Source organism: Chiloscyllium punctatum, chromosome 50 (assembly GCF_047496795.1).
Source record: "Chiloscyllium punctatum isolate Juve2018m chromosome 50, sChiPun1.3, whole genome shotgun sequence".
In the NCBI taxonomy this organism is placed as follows: domain Eukaryota; kingdom Metazoa; phylum Chordata; class Chondrichthyes; order Orectolobiformes; family Hemiscylliidae; genus Chiloscyllium; species Chiloscyllium punctatum.
In genome coordinates this window covers 37,168,376-37,181,829 of record NC_092788.1, presented here as the reverse complement: position 1 = coordinate 37,181,829, position 13,454 = coordinate 37,168,376, and the positions used below count along the sequence as shown (strand labels likewise).

General features: G+C 50.0%; 1 long non-coding RNA gene across 2 annotated transcripts in view; it reads right to left on the bottom strand.

Annotated features, from left to right (window-relative positions):
* LOC140469977 (uncharacterized) overlaps positions 1–13,454 on the bottom strand; it is a 33,414-nt gene that overhangs the window by 19,746 nt on the left and 214 nt on the right. For both annotated transcript variants that reach the window (XR_011956248.1, XR_011956249.1), the window contains exon 2: positions 12,470–12,584. This is a non-coding gene — a long non-coding RNA (uncharacterized lncRNA). The remainder of the gene's footprint in view (positions 1–12,469; positions 12,585–13,454) is intronic.

The following is a 13,454-nucleotide window of genomic DNA, read 5'->3' as shown; positions in this document are numbered from 1 at the left end:
ACGCACTCACACACAAGGGACGGACACATTGACACACAAAGCGAGTGAGGGTCACGCAGACATATTTACACAGAAACACAGAGCAAGGGAGGGACATGCACACACGCACACACGCACACACACACAAGGGACGGATATACACGCAAAGTGAGGGAGGGATACACACACACACATAGAGCAAGGGAGGGACATGCACACGCGCGTGCGCACACACACGGGACGGAAACACACATGCAAAGCGAGGGAGGAACATGAACAGATACACACACACACACACACACAAATACAGAGCAAGGGAAGGACACGTGCACACACAGCGAGCGTGGGATACACGCAGCGAGGGAGCGACACGCAAACACACACAGTGATGGGGGTTACCCGAAGACACACAGTGAGGGAGGGACACACACACACACAGCGAGGGATATACTCACAGACACACGGCGAGGGAGGGACACACACAGCGAGGGACAGGGATACACACACGCAAAGCAAAGGAGGGATACACAAACACACACAGTAAGGGGGATACTCGCAGACACACTGTGAGGGAGGGAGACACACACTGCGAGGGACAGGGACACACATACACGCAAAGTGAAGGAGGGACACGCACACATACACACACACACACACACACAGCAAGGGAGAGACGCGCACACACAGTGAGGAAGGGACAAACACACACTCTTACGTTGAAGGGAATACACGCAGACACACAGCGAGGGAGAGACACGCACATACACTGCAAGGAAGGGACACGCGCACACAGCGAGGGGGTATATGCACTCTCACAGCGCACATACACACACACACGCACACACACACACACACACACACACGTAGGGGAACACACACAAACACATACTGTGAGGGTGTGACACATACACACACACATACACACAATGAAGAAGGGACACACACACAAACACACACACACAGCAAGCGAGACACACACACAGCGAGCGAGGGACACACACAGCAAGGTGAGACACGCAGAGAGGGAGGAACACGCACACGCACAGCGAGGGAGGGACACACACACACAGCGAGGGTGGGACACACACACACACAGCGAGCGGGAGACACGCAAACAGCGAGAGAGTGAAACGTACATACACACAGAGTGAGGGAGGAAAACAGACAGACACACACACACGGAAGGAGGGATACACACACAGGGAAGGATGAACAAGCACACACACGGCGATGGGGAGGGCATGTGCACAGAAATTGAGAGGGGGCACTCACACACAGGGAGAGGGGACACACACAAACACAGCAAGGGAGAGACACACGCGCACACAGCGAGGTGGGACATGCCCTCACACAGCAAGGGGAGATGCGCACTTGCTGTTAGGGGGATATACACAAAGAGCAAGGCAGGGACACACACACACACACACAGCGAGGGAGTGACATGCACACACAGCAAGAGGGTCTCACACACACACAGCGAGGGAGGGACACGCACATATACACACAGTTAAGGGGATACTCGCAGACACACAGAGAGGCAGACACACACACACACACACACACACACACACACACACACACACAGAGCGAGGGAGAGACACACACACACATAGTGGGGGGGTGACAGATGCACACACAGCGAGGGAGGGCCATGCACACACACCCACAGCAAGAGGGACACGCACACACAGTGAGGGAGGCACATACATACACACAGTGAGGGAGTGACACTCACATACACATCAAGAGGGACACATACTCACAGCAAGGGGGGACACGTGCACACACACACAGAGCAAGGGAAAGAAGGACACGCACACACAGCAAGGGGGGACATGCACTCATACACACACAGGAAGAGGGACACACACACACACAGACATAAGGGGGGGAACTGTCACATACACAGCAAGGGACACACATATAAACATAGCGAGGGAGGGACACGCGCATGCGCAAGCAGACAAATACAGGCACACAGCGAGAGAGGGACACACAAATACACGGCAAGGGAGGGACACGCACACACACAGACAGCGAGGGTGGGCCCACACACAGAGAGCGAGGGAGAGACACACACAGCGAGGGAGGGCCACGCACACACATGCACAGCAAGAGGGACACACACACACAGAGCAAGGGGGGGAAATTCACACATACACAGAGAGGGAGGGACACGCACACACATGTACAGCAAGAGGGACACACACACACAGAGCAAGGGGGGGAAATTCACACATACACAGAGAGGGAGGGACACACACACATACAGACAGTGAGGGTGGGACCACACACACACACACATAGCAAAGGAGGGACACACGCATACACAGAGCAAGGGAGGGATACACAAGCACACACACACAGCGAGGGAGCGACACATGCATGAGAAAGCACACAAACACAGACACACACACAGCGAGAGGGGGACACGCACACACAGCCAGTGAGGGACATGCACACACAGCGAGGGAGGGCCATGCACACCAAGAGGGACACACACACACACAAACACACACAGAGCAAGGAGGGGAAACCCACACATACACAGCGAGGGAGGGACACGCACATACATAGTAAGGGAGGGATGCGCGCACACACTCACAGTGAGGTGGGACACACACACACACACACACGCACACACACAGCGAGGAGGGGGACACACATTCACAGCAAGGGAGGGAGACACACTTTCACACACAGAGTGAGGGAGGGACACGTACACACACAGCAAGTGAGAAACACGCAGCGAAGGGGGGGACACACAAACACATAATGTGAGAGTGTGACACGTACACAATAGAGGAAGGGAAACACACACACAGCAAGCAAGAAATGCACACACACACACAGCGAGAGAGGGACACACACACACACCCAGAGCAAGCAAGAGACGCGCACGCTCACACACACACACACACACACACACACACACACAGCAAGCGAGGGACTTGCTGAGACACACAGCAAGGGAGGGACATGCACACGCACAGCGAGGGAGGGATATGCACACACAGCGACAGAGGGACGCACACACACAGCGAGGGAGGGATGCACACACACAGCGAGGGAGGGATGCACACACACAAAGAGAGGGAGGGACACACACAGCAAGGGAGGAACACACACACACACACACACACAAACACAGAGCAAGGAAGGGAAGGACATGCACACACATAGCATGGGGGAGGGACAAGCACGCACACACGGCGAGGGGCAGGGCATGTGCACAGAAATTGACGAGAAGCACGCACACACAGGGAGAGGGAGGAACACATGCACACACAGCAAGGGGGTATATGCACTCACATAGTGAGGGAGGGACACACACACAGAGCGAGGGAGTGACACGTGCACACACAAGAGGGACATACACACACAGAGCGAGAGAGGGACACGCACACATACACACAGTTAAGGGGATACACGCAGACACACAGCGAGGGAGGGACACACAGTGAGGGAGTGACACTCTCATACACATCAAGAGGGAGACACATTCTCCCAGCACGAGGGGGACACGTGCACAAAACGAGGGAGGGACACGCACACACACACACACACACACACACACACAGAGCGAGGGTGAGACATGCACACACACAGCAAGAGAGAGACACATACACACAACGCGATGGAGTTACACACACACAAGCAGCGACTGAGGGACACGCAGTGAAGGGGCGACACACAAACATATACTGTGACGGTGTGACATGTACACACACACACACAAGAAGGAAGGGCCACGCACGCACACACAAACACACACACACATCCACAGCGAGTGAGAGGCTTGCTGAGACACGAAGCGAGGGGGGGGACACGCTCACACGCAGCGAGGGGGGGACACGCTCACACGCAGCGAGGGGGGGGACACGCTCACACGCAGCGAGGGGGGGGACACGCTCACACGCAGCGAGGGGGGGGACACGCTCACACGCAGCGAGGGGGGGGACACGCTCACACGCAGCGAGGGGGGGGACACGCTCACACGCAGCGAGGGGGGGACACGCTCACACGCAGCGAGGGGGGGGACACGCTCACACGCAGCGAGGGGGGGGACACGCTCACACGCAGCGAGGGGGGGGACACGCTCACACGCAGCGAGGGGGGGGACACGCTCACACGCAGCGAGGGGGGGGACACGCTCACACGCAGCGATGGGGGGGACACGCTCACACGCAGCGAGGGGGGGACACGCTCACACGCAGCGATGGGGGGGACACGCTCACACGCAGCGGGGGGGCACGCTCACACGCAGCGAGGGAGGGGACACGCTCACACAGTGAGGGAGGGGCATACACACACAGCAACGGAGGGACACACACAAACACAACAAGGGAGGGACACGCACACACACAGCATGAGGGACACACACACAGCAAAAGCGACATGCACGCAGTGAGAGAGGGACATGCATACATACTCACACAGCGAGGGTGGTACACACAGACACACAGTGAGCGAGCGATATGCATACACCCACATACAGAGCGAGGGGAGGACACCCTCACACACTGCAAGAGGGGCACACACACTCACAGCAAGAGGGACACACACAAACAGCGAGGGTGGGACATGCACACACACAGCGAAGTTGAGACAAGCAGACACAGCTAGGGTGGGACATGCTCAGAAAGCGAGAGAGGGCACACACACACACACAAAGTGAGGGAGGGAGACACGCAGACATGCACACACACAAACACACACACACACACAGTGAGGGAGGGACACGCATGCACACACAGTAAGGGAGGGGCAAACACACACAGTCAGGAGAGTTACACACACCTAGTGAGGGAAGCAGACGTACACACATAAACACAGAACAATGGAGGGACACGTGCACACACAGTGATGTGTCTCCTCGGACATGTAATCATCCAGCTCTCACTCCAGTCTGTTCCCTCACAGGGTCACCGTCTCTGTGACTCCCAGGTACAACTAGGCCTCGATCCTCAGTGCGGATTTCTCTTCTCCCAGGTGTGAGTCAGCCTCAAGCTCCTGCTCCAAGTTGCTCCCTCACACAGTCCCTCCCTCTGTGACTCGGTGCTGATTTCGAGCCCCCTGCTCTGCTTTTTATCCAAATCCAAGTCCCAGTCGGCCCCAATCCTCGTTGCTGATGTATATTCTCCCGGTTTGTGCTGCTCTCTCTCAGGTTCTCTCCCCTTGTGACTCCCAGGTAATGGTAGGCCTCAAGCCTCAGCTGAGGTTTATAACATCCCATTCCACACTGCTGTCTTACAGGATCGCCGTTGGGCCTGGAAGACAGTGGGGAAGAGGAGGATTAGACAGAGCAGGGGGTGTTACAGTGATTGAGGGAGCTGTATGGGATGGAACAGGTTATCGGGGAGCTAGGCAGACCTGCAGTAACTAAAGAACGTTACTGGAAGATACAGCGAGAGTTGCAGACACTGAAGAAGGCAAAGGAAATAGAGAGATGGTGGGTTGTTCATGACGGAGCTTTGTAGAGTCGAAAGGGCTTCAACGTTTGGGTGAAGATCTGGAGCTCGGGTGCTCGTTGTTGTGGTTCTGTTCGCCGAGTTGGGAATTTGTGTTGCAGACGTTTCGTCCCCTGCCTAGGTGACATCCTCAGTGCTTGGGAGCCTCCTGTGAAGCGCTTATGTGATCTTTCCTCCAGCATTTATAGTGGTTTGTATCTGCCGATTCCGGTTGTCAGTTCCAGTTGTCCGCTGTAGTGGCCGGTATATTGGGTCCAGGTTGATGAGCTTATTGATTGAATCTGTGGATGAGTGCCATGCCTCTAGGAATTACCTGGCTGTTCTCTGTTTGGCTTGTCCTATAATAGTGGTGTTGTCCCAGTCGAATTCATGTTGCTTGTCATCTGCCTGTGTGACTACTAAGGGTAGCTGGTCGTGTCGTTTCGTGGCTAGTTGGTGTTCATGGATGCGGATTGTTAGCTGTCTTCCTGTTTGTCCTATGTAGTGTTTTGTGCAGTCCTTGCATGCGATTTTGTACACTACATTGGTTTTGCTCATGCTGGGTGTCAGGTGAGTTGTTGTCTGAGAGTGGCTGTTGGTTTGTGTGCTGTTATGAGTCCTTGAGATCGCAGTAGTCTGGCTGTCAGTTCCGAAATGTTCTTGATGTATGGTAGTGTGACTAGTCCTTTGGGTCGTGGCATGTCTTCATTCTGTTGTCTTTCCCCGAGACATCTGTGGATGAAATTGTGTGGAGTTTGACCCCACCCCGCAGCTCACCAATAGGAAAAACAACACACTGAGAAACCTACAAAAAAAATGGACAGATAAGCAGGTTTGACCGTCAGAGTGTGAAACCTGAAAGCAACAACACCCCCAGACTCTATGGACTACCTAAAGTGCACAAACCAGCCATCCCACTCAGACCCATAGTATCACTACCAGGGACACCATCACACAAACTGGCTAAAGAACTACAGCAGAAACTGAAACACCTGATCAGTGGATCCAGACACTCTGTACAGACAACACAGGAATTCTTGGACATCATCAGAAATATACACATAGACAAGGAAGAAACTATGGTCTCATTCGATGTAACGGCACTGTTCACCTCTATCGACAAAACCCTAGCCAGAGAAACAATTGCCAACCTGCTGGACAGACACAACAGACAACAAGACGGGGAACCTATCAACAAAGACTCCATACTCAAACTACTGGACCTGTGCCTCACAACACACTTCACATTCAACAACCAAATATATGAACAAATCAACGGCACCCCCATGGGCTCACCCATCTCTGGACTCATAGCAGAAGCGGTAATGCAAAGGTTAGAACAAACCGTCTTACCGCAAATTCACTCAAAATCTGGGTCAGATATGTGGATGACACCTTTGTAATCATTAAAAACACAGAAATAGAGAACAAACACCAGATCATCAACGCCACACTCACAGGAATCCGATTCACTAGAGAGGAAGAAAAGGACAACCAACTCCCATTCCTAGACGTGATGGTACAGAGAACACCAAACGGAGAATTCACCACAAAGGTTTACAGGAAAGCCACACACACAGACCAAGTCCTGAACTACGAAAGCAACCACCCCAACACACACAAAAGAAGTTGCATCAAGACACTATTCAAAAGGGCCACAACACACTGCAGTACACCAGAACTGCAAAAAGAGGAAGAAGAACACCGATACAATGTATTCGCCAAAAACGGATACCCCCACAATTTCATTAGGGATTATCTGTATGGATTTGCTAGACGACTGTCCTAACAATTTTGATGAGGGCAGTGCAGATGATGTGGTTTATATGGAGTTCATTAAGGTCTTTGACAAGGTCCCACATGGAAGGCTGGTCCAAAAGGGAAGAGCCCATGGGATCCAAGGTAAGTTGGTAAATTGGCTCCACAATTGGTGGAGGGTTGGTTTTCTGATTGAAAGCCTTTGCCCAGCGGGTGTACCACAGGGATCTGTGCAGGAGCCATTGCTGTTCATTATGGACATTAATCACTCGGATGTGAAAGCAGAAGGTAACATTAGTAGGTTTGCAGATAACATGAAAGGTGAGGGTGTTGTCCAGAGTGAGGGGGATGGACTCAGGCTGCAGTCTGATATCGATCAGATGATAAACTGAGCAGAGTAATGGCAGACAGAGTTTACTTCTGATCACTGTGAGGTAATGCATTGTGGGAAGTCTAATAAACGAATGATATACATCATGAATGGTAGGTCCTCCTGGAGTACTGAGGAATACAGGGACCTTGGTGGGCAAGTCCCTGGATGTCTGAAGGTGTCAGCACAGGTAGACAGGGTGGGGAATACGCCTGAACTGGGAACAGGAGGGGGACCCACATCCTGGTGGGGAACGTTGCTGGAGCTGCTCGAGAGGATTTAAACTCATCTGGCAGGGCTGTGTGACCCCAAAGAGTTGTAAGGCCAGAAAGAAAGTTGAGGCTGGAACAAATGTTCAAGAGAGGAATATAAGTAGACAAGGCAGGCAAGAACATAGCAGACAATTATGGAAAATTGGTGGATTAAACGGCAGTTATTTCAATGCAAAGGCCAAGACAGATAAGGCAGATGAACCCAGAGCATGGATGGGAACATGGGATTGGGATCCCATAGATATTACAGAAACACAGCTGAGGGAGCAACAGGACCAGCAGCTCAATGTTCCGGAGAATACAGGAAGGACAGAACAGGAGGCAAATCAGGAGGAGAGCGGGTGGGTTTGATTGGGGGAAACATCCCAGCAGTACCTCGAGGGAGTATTCATGTCGGATCGCCCAGTTAAACGATATTAGTGGAACTGAGAAATAAAAATTGGTCATTAGTTTTCTACGGTCGGACTACAGCGATAGGCAATGGGAGATGGAGGAGCAAATATGTCAGGAGATTTCAGATATCTCTTAGAATAATAGGGTTGGAATGATAGGGGATCTTAACCGTTCCAAACCTGGACTGGGATTGTTACTAAGTTAAGCATTTGGATGGAAGGAATTTGTTAAGTGTGTTCTGAAAACTCCAAGTCATTACGTAAATGGCCCAACTGGAGAATGGGGCTAAACCTGACCTCCCCTTGGGAAACAAGGTCGGGAACGGGACTGAGGTGTTAGTGGGGGAGCACTTTGGAAAGTTACCACAATTGTATTAGTTTGAAAATAGTGATGGAAAAGGACAGGCCTGGTCCACAAGTTAAAGTTATTCAATGGAGCAAGATAGTATTAGACAGGAATTTTTAAAGTAGATCTGGGTCGGCTATTTGCAGATAAAGGGAAGTCTGGCAAGTAGGAATATTTTAAAACCGAGACAAAAGGAGCGTTCAGCGCCAGCGTGTTCCTGTTAGTGTGCAGCTCAATGCTGACTGAATTAGGAAACACTGGCTGAGATTCGAGGCTGTGGTCAAGAAAAAAGGGGTCACATGTCAGATATAACTGGCTGACTCAAGAGAATCCCTTCAGGAGCATCCGGGCTGTAGAAATACACTTAGGATGGAAATCAGGAATGTAAAAAGGGGACACGAGATCGCTTTGGCAGAGAAAGTTAAGGAGAATCCAAAGAGACTCTACAAGTGTATTAAGAGCAAAAGAAGAGCTCGGGACAAACCCGGTCTCCTTAATGATCAATGAAGGCAACAAAGTGTGAAACTACAAGATCCAAAACAAATATTTCACTTTGGAACTTACTGTGGATAAAGACTGGGGCGCTCAGGGAACTAAACAGTGTTTGGCCTGACCACTTTTGGAATACTGTGTGCAATTCTGGTCTCAATGCCATCGGAAGGATGTCGTGGAACATGAAAGGGTTCAGAAGAAATGACCAAAGACGTTGCCAGGGTTGGAGGGTTTTTACTTCAGGGAAAAGCCTGAATAGGCTGGGGCTGTTTTCAGTTGAACATGGGAAGCTGAGGAGTTAACCGATAAAGGGTGTTTAAAATCATGGTGGTCATCGACAGGGTCAATAGACAAGGTCATTTCCCCAGGCGAGGGAAACTTTTCAAAGGGGTCTAAAGGACAACTGGCTCCCACAGAGTGGATGGAATAAGCTGCCAGAGCAAATAGTGGAGGCTGATAGAAATACATTTAAAAGGCATGTGGATGGGTGTATGAATAGCAAGGGTTTAGAGGGATATTGGGAAAATTGTGGCAAATGTGACTAGAAACGTCATGCAGGAGTTGGTCCGAAGGGCCTGTTTCCGTGCTGTACATCTCTATGACTCAATGTCTTGAAATGAGTCCACATTATAGAAAAGGAGGTGCTGGAGGTTTTAAAATGCAAAGGTAGATAAATCCCCAGGACCTGATCAAATGGATCTCAGGACACTGTGGGAAGCTGGTGAAGAAATTGTCGGGCCCCAAGCAGAGATATTTGTAACATAGAGAGCTGTGTGTGATAGGCTGTTAGACTGGAGGGTGGCATTGTGGACATGAAGAAGGTTTTCTGAGATTACAAAGGGATCCTGATTAAATGTGTGAATGAATGGCTGAAAAACTGTAGATGGAGTTTAATCTGAATAAATGCAAGGTAATGCATTTTGTGCAACAAACACGGGCAGGGCTCATACAATTAATGGCAAGGCCTTCAGTGGTGTTATAGAACAGAGGGACCTCAGTGTTCAGCTACATAATTCTTTGAAGTTTGTAACATGGAGAGACAGGATAGTTTTAAAAAGGTGCTTGCCTCACTTGCTTTAATTGCTCAGTCCTTTGGATATAGGAGTTGGGAAGTCGCATTGAGATTATACAGGCCATTGGTGAGTCCTCTTCTGGAATACTGTGTCCAGTTCTGGTCGCCCAGTTATAGGAAGGATATTATTAAGTTGGAAAGGGTTGGGAGGAGATTTACTGGGATGTGGCTGGGTACAAAAGGCTTCAGTATAAAGAAAGGCTGAATAGGTTGGTATTTTTCACTGAAACCTGAATGTTGACAGATGACCTCATAGAAGTTTATAAAATCATGAGGGGGATCGATAGAGTTAATGGGAGTTGTCTTTTCCCATGGACAGGGGAGTTTCAAGACAAGGCACTACATTTTTAAGTTTAGAGGAAAGACATTTTTAAAAAAGACACGAGAGGCACATTGTTACACAGAGGGTGGGTTGTGTGTGGAATGAACTTGCCAAGGAAGGGGTGAACATGGGGACAATAACAATGTTTAAAAGACATTTGGATTAGTACAGAAATAGGAAAGGTTTGAAGGGATGTGATCCAGGAACAGGCAGGTGCGATGAGATCAGTTTTAGAGTATGGTTAGCGTTAACCAAAGAGTACGGTATGACTCTGACTATGATTGTAATGTTATGTCATCAATTAAGAAAAGCTGCAAGAGAAAGCCAGGGAACTACAGACTGATGAGCGAGACATCAGGGTGGGTCAGTTGTTGGAGGTCATTCTGAGAGGTAGGTCTTACATGCATTTGGAAAGATAAGGCCTGATTACGGACAGCCAGCATGACTTTGTGCATGGGAAAACATGTCCCACAATCTTGACTGGAGTTTGCTCAAGATGTGACCAAAAAGATAAAAGATAGACTAAAACAAGAGCAACAGACGTTGTTTCTGGCTTCTGCAAGCCCTTGTTCAGGGTGTAGCATGATACATTGGTTAGTAAGGGTAGATCACAAGGGATCAGGGAGAGCTCACCAACTGGATACAAAATGGGATGACAGTGGGAGACAGAGGGTGGAGGGAGAGGGTGGTGGGAGAGGGTTGTTGTTCAGACTGGAGGCCTCTGACCAGCAGTGTGCTGTAAGAATTGGTGCTGGGACCACTGTTGTGCACCATTTACATAAACAATTTGAGTGAAAATACAGGAGTCCCTGTTCGTATGTTTATGGATACCAAGATGAGTGGAAGAGTGGGCAGGGAATATAATTATCGAAGGGGATGTTAATCAACTGGGCCAAGGAATGAAAGATGGAGTTTAATTCAGGTGTTGGATTTAGTTAAGACAAACCAGGGAGGACTCATACGGATAATAGTTGGGCCCTGGGCAGTGCTGTCGAACAGAGAGAGACCAAGGGGTGCAGTTACATTGTTCCGTGGACTGGCATCACAGGGCGACAGGGTGTTGAAAGCAGCAATTGGCATACTTGTCTTCATTTGTCAGAGCATTGAGTACATGAGTTAGAGATATTGGTAACACTGTCGTCAATATTTCTCCTGGGCAGAGGAGGCCACAGGGCGACGTTATAAAGGTTTATGAAACCATGTATGATCTAAGTAAGGTGAATTGACAAGGGTAGGTGAGTCCAAAGCTAGAGGCATAAATGTGGGGTGAGAGAGCAAGGATTTAAAGAGGGAGCTGAGGGGCAACATTATCCACAGAGGATGGTGCATAGACGGAATGGACTGCCAGAGGAAATGGTAAAAACAAGTACAATTTCAACATTGAAAAGACACTCGGGCAGGTACATGGAGAGGAGAAGGTTTGAAGTGGTATGGGCCAAACACAGGCAAACACGACTCATTCCATTTAGGAAACCTCGGATGAAGAGTCATGCCGTACAGAAACAGACCCGATGTCTCCAGTTATTGGAGGAGGAGACTATCGAGACAAGGCATGTTGTAGAGACTGAAGCAAGTTACAGTGATACGGATGGTCATCTGGACTGGAGGTTTCAAATATGTGAAATAATTGGTGAGAGGGGAGGAGATGACAGAGATAGGAACTGTTATAGGAGTTAGAATGATTGAAGACACTGGTCCTCAATACAAGCCATAGATACAGTGTTGGAGAGGGAATAGGGAAGAGAAAGATCCCAGGCAGCATTACCACCCTCTCGTGGGAGGCCTGCTTTCCCCTCAGTTGTTCTGATGCTCCCTAAGAAAGCACAGGCCTGGACTGATACCTGGGAACTCCCGATGCTGTCTCATTACAACAAAACCTGCAGCAGGCGTGGTGATTGAGCCTGGGGTGTGTTTGTACTGTGCTCCCCCTCCAGCACTTTCTCTATGTCATGTCTTGTTAGCTGATGTTTGGATCCCCCTTATTACTTTCTGCTCTGTGCACTGGAATGATCTTACCTGGCAGCAGGATGTATTGAAGACTCCCGACCTCCCTGATTTGTCTTTCTGGCTGACCATCCATCGTCCCAACCAGCAGTTGGCAAGTCTATTGAGTCAGGAACTCCATGAGTACCTGTAGAAGACACAGAAATAGGCAGAATGGGAAATTAGACTCATGCTTTGAGGGTTACACATATAGAATGGCACTGAGCCCACAGAGATCTGGAAAATCCCAGTCTCCATTCCTGACCTGTGCTGCCTCATCTCTCTGGAGTGGAGAATTCTGTTGGCTCATGGTCTGGAGTAGCTTCAAATGTGAGAGACGCTGACAGAGGCAGCAATTAGACCCACACAGTGAGGGATACCACATGGAGAGGTACTGAGTCACATCACCAGAGTGCCGGATCAACAAGTGTGCAGGAAGAAAGGGTTTTGATTCATGTTGCAATGGGATATACAAACTGTGAGCAGGCGAAGTGGTGGCCTAGTAGCATTATTGTGTGACAATTTATACAGAAACTCAGCAAGTGTTCTCTGGACACAGGTTCAAATCCCGCCATTGCAAATGATTGAGTGTGAAGTAAATGCTTCAAAAACGATGTAATTAAAAACCTGTAAGTGAGTATTAAACAATTACTGAAGTTAAGAAACATCCATCGGGTGCATTCCTGTCTTTAGTGAAGCAATCTAAGATGTGACTGGGATATCACAGGTATTACAGAACAACAGCTGAGGGAGGGACAGGACAGGCAGCTCAATGTTCCAGGGGACAGATGCTGCAGGAAGGACAGAAGGGGAGCTGAGAGAGGAGGAGAGCTGCTGGTTCTGATGGGGTGAAACATCCCAGCAGGACGGAGAGAGGATATTCCTGCAGGATCGCCCAGTGAAGCTGTGTTCGTGGAATTAATCAATAACAATGGGGCTTCCCTTTCCTCTGATTGTTCTACAGACCCCGAGAGCCCCGCCCTCCTGCACCTTGACCTTCCCAAGATGGCGGCCCTGA